At 45.9% G+C, this 10,965-nt stretch overlaps 1 non-coding gene across 1 annotated transcript; it reads right to left on the bottom strand.

The window, feature by feature from the left end:
* Positions 1–10,670: 10,670 nt before the first annotated feature.
* Positions 10,671–10,754, bottom strand: TRNAV-CAC (transfer RNA valine (anticodon CAC)). Its single transcript is given in 2 exon segments — positions 10,671–10,706; positions 10,717–10,754. It is a non-coding gene; the product is annotated as a tRNA-Val (tRNA).
* Between the last annotated feature and the right edge of the window lie 211 nt (positions 10,755–10,965).

Below are 10,965 nucleotides of genomic sequence, written 5' to 3'. Positions count from 1 at the left end.
ATCGAGTAGTTACTCCCTTGCTAATGTCACCCAGAATTTGGTCGACGGGATGATCCCTTTGAATCATCGCTCGAACTTGGGTTGGAGGTGCCGGTTGCGCTTCTTCCTCCATCACATGATCATCTTGTGCTCCCCCTTGATCACACGCCTCCTGTTGATGAACATGTTCATCGTCTTGAGTTGGGGGATTCACCATAGTTGAGGAATAAGGTTGATCTTGCTCTTCTTGTTCCTGTGGTCGCACATCACCAATCGCCATGGTTCGTATAGCGGCTGTCGGAACATCTTCTTCATCTACATCATCAAGATCAACAACTTGCTCTCTTGGAGAGCCATTAGTCTCATCAAATACAACGTCGCTAGAGACTTCAACCAAACCCGATGATTTGTTGAAGACTCTATACGCCTTTGTATTTGAGTCATAACCTAACAAAAACCCTTCTACAGCTTTGGGAGCAAACTTAGAATTTCTACCCTTCTTTACTAGAATGTAGCATTTACTCCCAAATACACGAAAGTACGATACATTGGGTTTGTTACCGGTTAGTAGCTCATATGACGTCTTCTTGAGGAGGCGATGAAGGTAGACCCTGTTGATGGCGTGGCAAGCCGTGTTCACGGCTTCCGTCCAAAAGCACTCGGGGGTCTTGAACTCTCCTAGCATCGTCCTCGCCATGTCGATGAGCGTCCTGTTCTTCCTCTCTACCACACCATTTTGCTGTGGTGTGTAGGGAGCGGAGAACTCGTGCTTGATCCCTTCTTCTTCAAGGAACTCCTCCACTTGAAGGTTCTTGAACTCGGACCCGTTGTCGCTCCTTATCTTTTTCACTTTGAGCTCAAACTCATTTTGAGCCCTCCTGAGGAAGCGCTTGAGGGTCCCTTGGGTTTCAGACTTATCCTGCAAAAAGAACACCCAAGTGAAGCGGGAAAAGTCATCAACAATAACTAGACCATACTTACTTCCCCCTATGCTTAGATAGGCGACGGGTCCGAAGAGATCCATATGCAGCAGCTCCAGGGGTCTTGAAGTGGTCATCACATTCTTGCTGTGATGCGCTCCTCCCACCTGTTTCCCTGCTTGACAAGCTGCACAAGGTCTATCTTTTTCGAAATGAACATTGGTTAGACCTATCACATGTTCTCCCTTTAGAAGCTTGTGGAGGTTCTTCATCCCCACATGTGCTAAGCGGCGATGCCACAGCCAGCCCATGCAAGTCTTAGCCATTAAGCATGCATCTAGACCGGCCTCTTCTTTTGCAAAATCAACTAAATAAAGTTTGCCGTCTAATACACCCTTAAAAGCTAGTGAACCATCACTTCTTCTAAAGACAGACACATCTACATTTGTAAATAAACAATTATATCCCATTTGACATAATTGACTGACAGATAGCAAATTATATCCAAGACTCTCCACTAAGAATACATTTGATATAGAATGCTCATTAGAAATTGCAATTTTACCTAGCCCTTTTACCTTGCCTTGATTCCCATCACCGAATATGATTGAATCTTGGGAATCCTTATTCTTGACGTAGGAGGTGAACATCTTCTTCTCCCCCGTCATATGGTTTGTGCATCCGCTATCAATAATCCAGCTTGAACCCCCGGATGCATAAACCTGCAAGGCAAATTTAGGCTTGGGTCTTAGGTACCCAACTCATGTTGGGTCCTACAAGGTTAGTGCAAATATCCTTAGGGACCCAAATGCAAGTCCTGTCTCCCTTGCATTTTGCCCCTAACTTCCTAGCAACTATTTTCCTATCCTTTCTACAAATAGCAAAGGAAGTGTTTAAAGCACAATAAATTATAGAAGGTTCATTCACTACTTTCCTAGGAGCATGAATAACATTCTTTCTAGGCACATGAGCAATATTTCTCCTAGGCATATCCCTATCATGCTTATAAGAAGAACTAGAGGCAAACATGGCATGAGAATCATAAACATGTGAATCAAAATCATTATAAGCATTTCTAGCATTTCTCCTATCATAATACATAAAAGCATGGTTCTTTTTAGCATTACTAGCCATAGGGGCCTTCCCTTTCTCCTTGACGAAGATGGGAGCCTTATGGCTTGTTAAGTTCTTGGCCTCTCTCTTGAAGCCAAGACCATCCTTAATTGAGGGGTGTCTACCAACCGTATAGGCATCCCTTGCAAATTTTATTTTATCAACTTCATTCTTGCTAGTCTTAAGTTGGGCATTAAGACTAGCCACTTCCTTATTTAATTTGGAAATTAAAACTAGATGTTCACTACAGGCATCAACATCGAAATCCTTACACTTAGTGCAAATCTTAACATGTTCTACACAAGAATTAGATTTATTTGCTACTTCTAACTTAGCATTTAAATCATTGTTAACACCTTGTAAAGTAGAAATGGTTTCATGACAAGTAGATAGTTCATAAGAAAGCATTTCATTTCTTTTTACTTCTAAAGCATATGATTTTTGTGCCTCTACAAATTTATCATGTTCATCATACAATAAATCCTCCTGCTTTTCTAAAAGCCTATCCTTTTCATTCAATGCATCAATCAATTCATTGATTTTATCTATCTTAGATCTATCTAAGCCCTTGAACAAGCATGAATAATCTATGTCATCATCACTAGACTCACTATCACTAGAAGAAGCATAAGTGGAGTCTTGAGTACTCACCTTCTTCTCCCTTGCCATAAGACATGTGAGACGCTCGTTGGGGAAGAGAGCCGATTTGTTGAAGGCAGTGGCGGCGAGTCCTTCGTTGTCGGAGTCGGAGGAGGAGCAATCCGAGTCCCACTCCTTTCCTAGATGCGCCTCGCCCTTTGCCTTCTTGTATTGCTTCTTCTTTTCTCTTTTGTTCCCCTTTTCCTGGTCACTTTCATTATCGGGACAGTTAGCGATAAAATGACCAAGCTTACCGCATTTGAAGCATGAGCGCTTCCCCTTGGTCTTGGTCTTGCTTGGCTGCCCCTTGCGACCATTTAGCGCCGTCTTGAATCTCTTGATGATGAGAGCCATCTCTTCATCGTTGAGTCCGGCCGCCTCAATTTGTGCCACCTTGCTAGGTAGCGCCTCCTTGCTTCGTGTTGCCTTGAGAGCGAGAGGTTGCGGCTCGTTGATCGGACCATTCAAGGCGTCGTCCACATATCTCGCCTCCTTGATCATCATTCGCCCGCTAACAAATTTCCCAAGAACTTCTTCGGGCGACATCTTGGTGTACCTGGGATTTTCACGTATATTGTTCACCAAGTGAGGATCAAGAACGGTAAATGACCTTAGCATTAGGCGGACGACGTCGTGGTCCGTCCATCGCGTGCTCCCGTAGCTTCTTATCTTGTTGATAAGGGTCTTGAGCCGATTGTATGTTTGCGTTGGCTCCTCGCCCCTTATCATTGCGAACCGTCCAAGCTCGCCCTCCACCAACTCCATCTTGGTGAGTAAGGTGACGTCGTTCCCCTCATGAGAAATCTTGAGGGTGTCCCAGATTTGCTTGGCGTTATCCAAGCCGCTCACCTTATGGTATTCATTCCTGCACAAGGAAGCTAGAAGAACAGTAGTAGCTTGTGCATTCTTATGAATTTGTTCATTAATGAACATGGGACTATCCGAACTATCAAAATGCATTCCACTCTCTACAATCTCCCATATACTAGGATGGAGAGAGAATAGGTGACTACGCATTTTGTGGCTCCAAAATCCGTAGTCCTCTCCATCAAAGTGTGGGGGCTTGCCGAGTGGAATGGAGAGCAAATGAGAATGTGAACTTTGCGGAATACGAGAGTAATCAAAAGAAAAGTTCGAATTAACCGGTTTTCTTCTCTCGTAGTCGTTGTGGTCCTCGTCCTTTTGGGAAGAAGTAGACTCGTCGCTGTCGTAGTAGACGATCTCCTTGATGCGCCTGGTCTTCTTCTTCTTCCCTTCCTTCCGTCTTTGGCCCGAGCCGGAGTCGGTAGGCTTATCGTCCTTCGGCTCGTTGACGAAGGATTCCTTCTCTTTGTCGTTGATCACTATACCCTTCCCCTTAGGATCCATCTCTTCGGGCGGTTAGTCCCTTTGTGAAGAGAACGGCTCCGATACCAATTGAGAGCACCTAGAGGGGGGGGGGTGAATAGGTGATCCTGTAAAAACTTCAAACTTAAGCCACAAAAACTTGTTAAGTGTTAGCACGATTATTGCCAAGTGGCTAAGGTGAAGTCTCAACAGTCTCAACAAAACACAGTACCACAAGAGAATCAAGCACAGAGTGACACAGTGGTTTTATCCCGTGGTTCGGCCAAGACCAACGCTTGCCTACTCCACGTTGTGGCGTCCCAACGGACGAGGGTTGCAATCAACCCCTCTCAAGCGGTCCAAAGACCCACTTGAATACCATGGTGTTTTGTTTTCCTTTCACTATCCCGTTTGCAAGGAATCTCCACAAATTGGAGTCTCTTGCCCTTACAAGTATATGATCACAAATGAAACACAGAGTAAGGGAGGGAAGCAACACACACAAATCCACAGCAAAAGCGCACACACACGGCCAAGAATCGAGCTCACAAGACTATCTCAGAGTTCTCACTTAGAACAGAGCTCGAATCACTTAGAAACACAAACGAATGCGCAGAGACTTAGTGTGGATGATCAAGAATGCTCAAAGGTTGCTTGTGTATCTCCTCCATGCGCCTAGGGGCTCCTTTTATAGCCCCAAGGCAGCTAGGAGCCGTTGAGAGCAAATCCGGAAGGCCATCCTTGCCTTCTGTCGTCGGGGGCACCGGACAGTCCGGTGCACACCGGACACTGTCCGGTGCCCGATTTGTTTCCTTAAACGGCGAAGACGACCGTTGCAGACCGTTGGCAGATCTGGCGCTGTTGGCGCACCGGACATGTCCGGTGCACACCGGACAGTCCGGTGCCGTCTTCCGACCGTTGGCTCGGCCACGTGTCCCGCGCGGATTGCGCGGCCGACCGTTGGCTCACCGGACAGTCCGGTGCACACCGGACAGTCCGGTGAATTTTAGCCGTACGCCGCCGGCCAATTTCCCGAGAGCGGCCAGTTCGAGTCGCGCCAGCCTGGCGCACCGGACACTGTCCGGTGCACACCGGACAGTCCGGTGCTCCAGACCGAGCTGGGTCTTGGCAGCACACAGCCAAGTCCCTTCTCCTTTTCTCTATTCTTCTTCTTTCTGTTTCTAACACTTAGACAAATATATTAGTACTTAAAACCAATGTACTAAGGCTTAGAAACATACCTTTACTTCATGATTTTCACCTTGTTCATCCATGTACATAAATTCCCAATTAAGCACATGTGTTGGCACTCAATCACCAAAATACATAGAAATGGCCCAAGGGCACATTTCCCTTTCAAGTGGTCAGAGTATTATTAAACTTCTCATGCCATTGTCTGGGAGCTTGCTTAAGACCGTATAATGATTTAATCAAGCGACACACTTTGTTCTCTTGACCTTTAACCACAAATCCTTCTGGTTGCTGCATATAAATTTCCTCTTCCAGCTCTCCATTTAGGAATGCTGTCTTTACGTCCATTTGATGAACAAGAAGTTTATAAGCAGCTGCCAGAGCTAAAAGCACACGAATTGTGGGCAATCGAGCCACCGGAGAATAAGTATCAAAATAATCCTCCTCTTTCTTTTGAGTAAAACCCTTAGCCACAAGACGGGCCTTGTACTTTTCAATAGTACCATCAGGTCTCCTCTTCCTCCTAAAGATCCATTTACAGCCCACAAGCTTGCAACCAGCTGGGAGATCAGTTATCTCCCAAGTTCCGTTCGAGATGATTGAATCCATCTCGCTACGGACAGCCTCCCTCCAGTACTCTGCATCCGGAGATGTATATGCCTCTGTGAGGGAGCGTGGTTCTTCATCCACTAGATAAATAATATAATCATCACCCAGAGACTTTTCAGTCCTTTGTCTCTTACTCCTCCTTAACTCCAAATCTGGAGTCTGGTCATGGACACTCGAGGGCAGAGAATATGTCCGAGATGGACCATCTGGGGCTACTACTTCCTTATCCCGCATAGGGAAGATGCTCTCAAAGAATGTCACATCCCGAGACTCCATTATTACATTTACAGCGATTTCGCTTGTCTCGGAATGGACCACTAGAAATCTATAAGCTGCACTGTTATGTGCATAACCCAGGAAGACACAGTCTACGGTCTTAGGGCCTAACTTTCTCTTCTTCGGCAACGGGACATTCACCTTTGCAAGGCAGCCCCAAGTTCGAAGATGCGAAAGATCTGGCTTCCTTCCTTTAAATCCTTCATAGGGTGTGGCCTCACGGTTGCGAGGCGGTACCCTGTTCAGGACATAGCATACTGTGAGTACTGCCTCGCCCCACCATATGTCAGGCATCCCCGAACTTTGCAACAAAGCATTAGCTAAGTCACACACCGTTCGGTTCTTCCTTTCAGCTACCCCATTTGACTGAGGTGAATATGGAGCAGTGGTTTCATGAATGATTCCACACTCTTTGCAGTACTCATCAAAAAGGTTGGAAAGGTATTCACCTCCTCTATCAGACCGGAGCCTTTTAATTTTCTTGTCTAACTGGTTTTCAACTTCAGTCTTATAGATCTTAAAGTGTTCTAGTGCCTCATCTTTAGTTCTGAGTAAGTAAATATAACAGAACCTGGTAGCATCATCTATCAAGGTAAGAAAGTATCTTTTACCGCCTTTTGTGATTATACCATTCATCTCACAGATATCTGAGTGAATTAGTTCTAAAGGAGTGGTACTTCTGCCTTCAACCGTATGAAACGGTTTTCTAGGCTGCTTAGCTTGCACACAAATACCACATTTTACACCTGTAACATGTTTATATTCAGGAATTAAAGACATGTCACTTAATCTCTTAATGGCCTCAAAATTCACATGACACAAACGGGAATGTCATATATTATTAATGGAATCGTTATTACAGACCACATTAACATGGTAAGAAGAATGATTGTTCAAAACAGAAAGACGGAACAAACCGCCTGACTCATATGACTTTCCAACAAAAGTACCAAACTTAGACAGGACCACTTTATTAGACTCAAACACTAATTTGAGACCCTGTCGACATAGCAGCGACACTGAAATGAGGTTCCGGCTCATCGAGGGCACATAGAGTACGTCCTTCAGCACGAGCGTCTTTCCTGAAGTTAACTTCAGGTAGACCTGTCCAGTACCTCGAACTGCTGCCGGAACACCATTTCCCATCAAGACTGGTGCGCTGTTGAATCCCTGGAATGAAGAGAACATGGATCGATCAGCACAAATATGAACAGTAGCACCGGAATCCATCCACCAGTCATCTGATGGACTTGCCATAAAGGCCTGAGGTGCATACCCTGGGGTGGAGTTAACCACCACGTTCCCTTCTTTGCGCTGAGGTGGAGGACCTTTTCCCTTCCTAAGTTTGCATCTCCGAGCTGTATGCCCCGAGACTCCACAAACGTAGCAGATAAAGTCCTCCTTTTTCTTCTTCATCTTTTTGGACTTAGGTTGGTTCATATTCTTCTGTGGAGAGTTCTTCTTCTTCTGGAATTTTCTATCTCCACCCTTCTCAACAACGTGAGCCTGAAGTTGCTGGGATGGCTTGTTACTGGACCTTGCACGCTCTTCCACATTTATCGCAGCTGACAACTCAGTGAGAGTCATTTGCTTCTTCATGTGGCGGCGTGAAGTCACAAAGTCTCGCCAAGAAGGCGGGAGCTTTGCCAGTATTGAATTCACCTGAAAACTGTCTGGTAGGACGCAGCCATATTGGACCAAGTCCCTAACAAGGAGTTGAATCTCCTGTAGCTGCTCCATAACAGACCTTCCCTCAACCATTTTATAGTTGAGGTAGTTTTCCGTTGTGAATGACTCATTGCCATTGTCAACTTCAGAGAACTCGTTCTCAAGTTCAGTCCATAGACCCTTGGCGGAGGTGAAACGAGAGTACACGTCAAATAAGCGGTTCAACAAGACGTTCAGCAGACGAGACAAGCATGCCTCATTGGCTTCGTCCCACTTGGCCTTCTCCGCTAGTGCGGCAGCCTTCGCTGCATCATCAGAATCATCTGATGCAGCCTGGGGAACAGCCGACGTCACTACCCAAAATAATTTTAGGTCAGTGAGCCACATGCGAGTCTTAATCTGCCAGCGCTTAAAGCTTGCGCCGTCGAACGCTTCAGGCTTAATGACATCAGAACTGGAGGCCATTATACGGATTGGTTTTCTGGATTGTTGTAAACTTAGAGAAATAAGTGACATGCTTTCTACATATTTAAATAGATTAAATATACTAATTCCGAATAAAACAAGCATATAACTCAGATAAATGCCATATGTAATTATAACAGCAATGAACAGTAGCAATTCCAGGACATGAAAACATGTAATATAGCTACTCAAATCCATTTGCAAATTAAACATGGCAAGTAGATGAAGAAGGCAGATTAAACAAATAAACATGATTGTTTATATTAAAATATTGCTCTCAAAATAGCGGGTTGCTGCAATAGACAGCCCTCCAACGCTAACGGATGATCAAAGATCCTCGACTAACGTGACAGTCCTATCTTACCAAATCAGGGTTTTAGATCAAATATTATGAGCCTAGAAATCAAGCATGAATATTAAGATCAAAACAGTGTGCATAAGAATTAAGGAACAATAATGAACTTAAATAATCAGCTTGCACAATAGTAAGAAATAACTAGGCACAAATAATATCAATGCTGAAAATAACAACACACTAAAACCCAGACTGTCACGTCGTCTCACTACACCGCTATCATCATCGAGCACATAATCCGCCCACAAATTGTGCAATCACACCCAAGTAAATAATACTAGCAGATTGCACAAAATTATTCAATAAATAAATAGAGGCAACGGGTAACTCACAGCACGTAGATTGTCTACGTGGGAAGACCAGCTCAGCGAACACGAGGTTCTGTCCCAGAAAACCAATTCCGCCGCCCACGTCCGGACCTGCACGGCGGGAGGTTGACGGAGATACTGGAGCCGCTGCCGGAGCCGAGGGAGACGTCCTCGGCACCAGCCCGAGAAGAGGAACACCGCGCAGCAGGAAGCCCAAGCACCAGGCCACGGTGGACAGAGACCAGAGAATCAACGAGCAGCACCAAGGCACGGCATCAACAGCACCACACCACCACCACCGAGAACAACAGACAGCCGACGATACGGACGAGACCAGGACACCCGGAATCGAGTAGATCGAAGGATTTCTCGACGGAACAGTGGATAGGATGGAACCGTAGAGCCCTCAGTTTCTGCGTTTTCCCTACGAGAGAGTACAGAGGAAGGGGATCCACTTAAGGAGCCGAACGAGAGACTGTTACTGAGAAGAGGGGAGCGATCTGCAGTCGTGGAACGAGGAAGCCGGAGAGAACGGAGCAGCGGTTGCCGCCGCCACCCAGCCGTTCGCTCGGCCTCCTGCTCGCTTCCCCTCTGCGGTCTTGGGCAGAGGCACCGAAGTGCCCAGGCCACCTCCCAGCCGGCTGGGCCGCTCGGCCTCCGAGCCTTGTAGTGGCCCAGTTGGCTGGCCACATATTTGCTTTTTTTTTAATTTCATTTCTTATATTTTCAATAAAGAAAATAAAAGGGAAAATCCCCTAAAATGAACAGCACCTTTTACCACCAAGACGAATTGAGACTTCCATAATAAACAGTTGTGTCTTATAAGATCCTTTGTTGTCGAATCAAATTGGCATGATCGCCGACGAATACGAAGAACTTGCCAATATTTCGACGGTTTTTTGGAGAGTTAGATGTGTGAAAAAGTTGACTCTGCCATGTGAAAATATATTAGTGTATAAGGTTGTGACCTGTACTTATATTAGAGGTCGCAATAAGTCGACATCAGTTATAATCACTTTATCAAGTTTATATATCCTTCGACTGGTCGTGGAGCGGCCAGCGGCATGTGCAAGTCCGTCGACAGGACGAGGGCCATCCACAGCGCCTGCGGCGAGGGCGACGGCGCCGTCTGGAGCGCCACGATCTGATATCTGATGCCCACCGAAACCATGATCAGCACCGGCTTTTTGAAATGTTTTTTTCTAGTTTGTTTCCTGTATAATTTTCTGGAACTTGGAAACCATCGTACAATGACGGTAGCAGCTCGAGTTTATACTGTATCTACTCTCTGCAGCAGCTCATTAAACACAGGGCTAAAATTGTACTAGTTGGCTACTTAACAAGTTTCAGAAGAAGCCCATGCTGTTAGTTGTACTATACAGTGAACACACTTAAACCAACAACGGGAATTAGTACCTACGCTTGGGCTACCTCGGTGGCCTTCCTCTTACCGGTGACGAAGCCCACTGCCGCCGCCTCCAATCCAACCCTGCGACGAAAAATTCGCCGACCAACGCCGACGTGAATAAAAGGCATTAGAAGAGAAAGGGAAGCCAAAAGAACCAACCAAGTTCAAGTGCAGGCTGCTGCGCCGTCGAGACGTCCACGGCGGCGAGCTGTGCAGCGAAGGCGCGAACGGATATATGGTCCGGCAATGGGGCGCGTCGCAGCTGGGTCCGGCAATGGGGCTGTCTGCGAGGCCGGAGAAAAAAGAAAGAAAAAAAAGATCGAAGCTCAGAGGTGCTCGAATCACCCGAGACGGTGACAACGTGACGCGACCCATGCGTCACGGAGCTTTTCTTCATCGTTTTGACCGGAATTTGGGGTGAGAGAGGCTCGAACTCTCGACCTCAGGATCACTCACAGATGTGAGACCTACGCGCTAGCCAACTGCGCCACCACCCCGTTGTGATATTTACGCAGATGAAGTACATAAAAAATAAAGTTGCCACAATGGTGAACGGAATAGCAAACAACATTGGAAGGGGACATAGTTAGTGGCGGATCCAGGATTGCTCCAAGAGGGGGCTACTAAGCTAAATCTATAAAAATTTTTAAACCAAATAAAAAATATATAATTGATGTTTAATATGACACAAGAAGCAATATATAATTT

The sequence above is a fragment of the Zea mays genome, chromosome 6, assembly GCF_902167145.1.
Source record: "Zea mays cultivar B73 chromosome 6, Zm-B73-REFERENCE-NAM-5.0, whole genome shotgun sequence".
Classification (NCBI taxonomy): domain Eukaryota; kingdom Viridiplantae; phylum Streptophyta; class Magnoliopsida; order Poales; family Poaceae; genus Zea; species Zea mays.
Note: the sequence above shows the minus strand (reverse complement) of the source record. Positions and strands in the feature narration are given on the sequence as shown.